Genomic DNA, 4,800 nt, shown 5'->3' with positions numbered 1-4,800 from the left:
TCCGAACAGGTGATTGGACGAACATCATGTCGATAACGGTTGAAACCCGCCTCTTCGCTAGATCCGGTGAGAAGGTTCTGTAACGGTGTGGGTGTGTTTGCGTTTTGAACCTATGGTTCTACGGACAAAAACGAATCTGTTACTATTGCTGTGGGGACATTTCTACACTAAGAGCCCACCTTGACAGGTTTTCACAACTTTAATGAGTCAGTACTAAAGCATGCCTTAAAAAACTATATAATATAAATTAACTACTCCTTCAAAATATTTATTCAAGGTCATGTAACAACTAAAATTGACTTTAAGTACAAAACTACTTGTAAACACAACTGAACTTTGTCTGGAGTAGATTGCTGTGCATTAATGTGCAGCTCTATGACTCAAAACCAAGGTTTGTTCAAAAATCTAAAATGTACAGCTTGTTAAGTTTATTGAGTGTAAATGTAACTTTTTTGTGCAGGTTTAGGATATTGATATGATCCCACTCTTAGATTAGAGTAGAATTTTAGTAATCCCCTGAGCAAATGCCTTCCTCTAACATTTGGTTTCTGCTCCTGCTCCTGCTCCCCCTCCCCCCCGGGCGTATGGAAATACAGCTCGAGGAGAAAGAATCAGAATCAAATCATAGAATGAGAGTTTTACAAATCTGGCTTAAAGCTACAGTAAGGTATTCATATGGGCATGTGAGGGTTTTTTAATACTGACTCTTCCTATTTATACAACACAGAAATCAATAGATAATTTCTCAAATCAGTTAGAATGGAAGTTACAAATCCACAGTTGTTCTGTGCAAAATGTATTCAATTGCAAATCCAAACCTATTAGGAGGCTTCAGCAACTTAGGTCACCTAATTAAGTAAAAATCTTTCCAATTTAAAGTCGTTTTAGGTCAAATTACCTATTTTGTTTCTTGTATCTATAATGCTTGCATGCTGTACTGCACTTAAAGGAAAAGAATAAAAGGGAGTTTTATGCTAGGCTGGAGCTTTGCAAGAAGCCCACACAATGCGACTAATGTGGAAACATTCAAAGTCTTTAGATCAATCTAATATGCTACATTTTTGATGGAGGTCTGTGGACTTTGTGACTCATCATTCACATTAGAAGGATCCCTTAAAGTCCTGCAGATGAGATATTTTAACACAGATATCACAGAAAGGATCAAACATACAAAGATGTATAACTCATGTAATTCTAATTTTAATAACTGAGAGTAAATTTCTATCAGAACAGCACTGGACTACACTGTCTGATATACTCATATTGGGGTTTTTGTACCGTTTCCAGCAAGAACGCAAGAATCCACAAAACTTATCTATAGCAGTAGTTTGTTTTGAGCATGTTGGCACAGCCCACAGTCTCTGTGTCTTAGATATCTCCATGTAATCCTAGACCAACTCCAGGGTGTTAAGCTCAGGGCTCAGGAGACCTGGTCCCGAGCAAAGGGGGAGCCACGAAAATGTCTGGAGTAAAATGGAGCAAGGCAAACACATACTTTGAATTAGCTGTGGCACTGGTATTGTATTGAGGTTGGTATCAGTCTTTGCTTTTGAGATTGATACAAGTTTGATTAAATGTTTGCTATATTTAGTGCTTTAAATATGTCTGAAAACCCAAACTGCTTCAGTCAACAGTGCAGTACTGCAGTTGCTCTTTTGTTGATATTTTGGCAAATACCAATGTGTATACTGCACATTCTGGAAATGACTAATAGAAATTTGGGTGTGGATTTGTTCATTGCCTTTTAGTCCAGGAAGGTGAACTGTAAAAGCTGGACTTTGCATAACTATTGTTTCAGTGAGGTGTTTGCACATGCTCTAATGCAGCAAGTTGTAGAGATATCAAATTATGTTCACTAGACTGATTTTATGTTTCTATACTGTTACTGTGAGTCTACAGAGTCAATAGCTCCTCAAAGTGAAAGTAATAAGAGCCACCAAATCAACTCATTTATTTTTTGTTTTATTCTGCATGTTGCTTCCTCAAATTTGCACATCTTTTAATTTTCTGAAATATTTTGTGCAAATCATAATGAACAGTATTTATGTTATAATATGAAACGTGGTGTAATGAGAATCTATTTTTTAAAACATATATTTGTGTTTTACTGCTATGTCTGTATTTATTGGGATCAGTTATGATTTTTAAAAGTGTATTTTTTATATTATTTTTTTGAAAAATTGTACACTTGTGCACACAAAGGTGAAAATGTCAGTGATTCAATTCCCAGTGATCTAATTCCAGCTTGCACTTTCATCATCATTATCAGTTTTATATATACCCTATAATCGCATGTGTTCACTTAACAGCCATAGCAGAAAGGCCAACATATCTGTTAAAATAATTTCAATGTAAAACATATGGACACGTTCACCAGTCAAAAATACAGTCAGTTATAATGCATTGGGTTTGCTAGTTCCAGCTTGCAAGCTATAAATAACTGTTGTTGACTTGTTACCCTGTGGTGAATTATCTTCTGAGGAATCAAAAATATTCCATAAATGCAAAGGTAATAAATGACAATTATTAGCTGCATAACAAATCCAATAAAATATAATAAGGCAAAGCCCACCCAATAGTTCCATTAAGGAACTGACATCTGTCTAGACCGATTAAATATACTCATCATGTATTTGTGCCTTTTTGTGATTTTCCTGTCTATAAATGCCTTTATTTACATTCTTATTAGTTAAGATGAAATAATTTCACCATTTTCAATGAGAGGCCAGTTTTGTATGTAACTACAAAATAATTAAATATTATTAGTAGTAGTTTTTATTGTAGTCCTTATAGACTATATTTTGTAAAAAAAAATAAACTAAACAAAAAACAAAAACAAAACAAAAAAACTTATGACTTATATCAACGAGCTTTTATTGGCTGAACAAATAAAGGTTTTACAAGCACAGGCAGGGAAATAGCTCCATCAGTAAGATCTGACTGGGCCTAACACCAAAGGCACCATATCCTCTCCATCCAAAGTGCATTGATAACATTCTGAGGTAGAGTAACCAGTAATATCTGATTTCATAAAGAGCTGGGAGATTTCAAAGTTTCCTTCTACCTGTTGTGATCATCTCGGTGCTTTTGACATTGGTAATAAGGTTTTCAGCGACCGAGATTAGGCAAAGTAATTATGAGGGGGGGGGGGGGGAATTATTATTATGACTTAGGAATGTATCTAAGCTGTTTCATTGAATCGGCCATTTGTGCCAATTTAACAGAAGGTATTTATTGCGTTAAGAGACAGTGCAGGTCCTTTGAAATTGCCTTTTCATAATGAACACATTTACCGAACGTAATTAATATATAAACTGTCTTGGTGTGTCACTTTGATTTGTATTTTAGTTAATTGTGGAAGTAATTACGGGACAAATTAACAGCTTTCAGGAAAGACCGAGGTTTTAGGTTCCGGTTCTATCTAGGGCGCCTTATTAATTTTCTCTCCCCTAGATGTGATGAAAAGGAGCGATAAATCTGGCTGATCGGCCAAGGCCAATACTAAATGGCTCCATATTTCACCACTGCTTTAATAGAAATATTCATGCGGGGCCCTTAATGAAATTAAACCCGTGTTGAGGACAAGGTGCACATCGGGTGTGTGGCGATCAAAAGTCAGGCCATTTTAATGATAATCAAGCTGATAACATGTGTTTAATTGGTGAGAATCGGTGAGAAAAACACGTTTTAACTTTTTCTGCTAAATGTACAGAGGTGGTGGTTGTTTAGTCCTTCACACTATAATATTGTTAAAACTGCTGACACGCTCTCAACTTTCTCCTTTATGCTGGTCCAAAGTGGAAATGTAGTTTATTGTAATTATTACTGAAAGTAAAAATGAATGTCCAAAAATACACTGAGGACAAACTCATAAAGTCTAAAAATATTGGAGAACCCACAAATTAATAACTAGTCGATTTGCGCCACTGAATGTTTGACTGTGTCTGTCTGTGTGCAGGCCCGCGCCCCACCCACATCAATCTCCTGGTTATCATTCTGTAATTGGTCATGATCATCAAGGGCCACAATTAAATGGCGATCCTTTACTTTAAAACTACCAGGTGACTTGTTGATTTCCCCTGAGCAAATAAACGTCCCAGGAGCGCGGTTAGCTGATGAATTGACAAAAACTAATCAGGTTTATTGGTAGACAGGTTAAGGGCAACAGGGGTGTCAATAATTCTCATTTTGACCTCCTCTTCCATTAACTTTAAGTGGCTTGTTAGACCGGAGACATGCATGGGCCTCTCATCACATTTAAGATTTTGTGCTTAAAATGTCTGAAATATTTTTTAGATATTCATGTCGTCCCTTGGAAGTGTAACATGCAGCGGCTTGGTCCATATGACGTGTTTGGGTTGAATATGAAAACAGACTCGGCATTAGTAGTACAGAGGTGAAATTATTTACATAAATAATGTTTTATTGTAAGAAAACCCACCGGCAGCAGCCTCAAAACTACAACTTGGTTTGCTGATAACACTGGGAGATGTGAGGGTGTAACCTTTCTTTTTTATAACATGTCAGTGGGCGTCTGTCTCCTTCAGGCTTGGGGGACGACAGAAGGAGGGCTTTTACTTAAATTTCCCTGTTGGCCCCTAAGGGTGCTTCGGTCAGATGTTCGTTTTACGCAGGCTTCCTGTATTTCTTTAAGTAGCTATTAATTCACCAAGTGAAGTTTGACCTGTAACCTTACAGTTTTATTCTGCGAAAAACCCTCCTCGTCCTGCACTGTCATTTAAAATCATCATCTTATAATAACATCATCTTATTTTTTAAAATATTGCTTTAACAACAATA

The sequence above is a fragment of the Channa argus genome, chromosome 19 (assembly GCF_033026475.1).
Source record: "Channa argus isolate prfri chromosome 19, Channa argus male v1.0, whole genome shotgun sequence".
In the NCBI taxonomy this organism is placed as follows: Eukaryota; Metazoa; Chordata; class Actinopteri; order Anabantiformes; family Channidae; genus Channa; species Channa argus.
Note: the sequence above shows the minus strand (reverse complement) of the source record.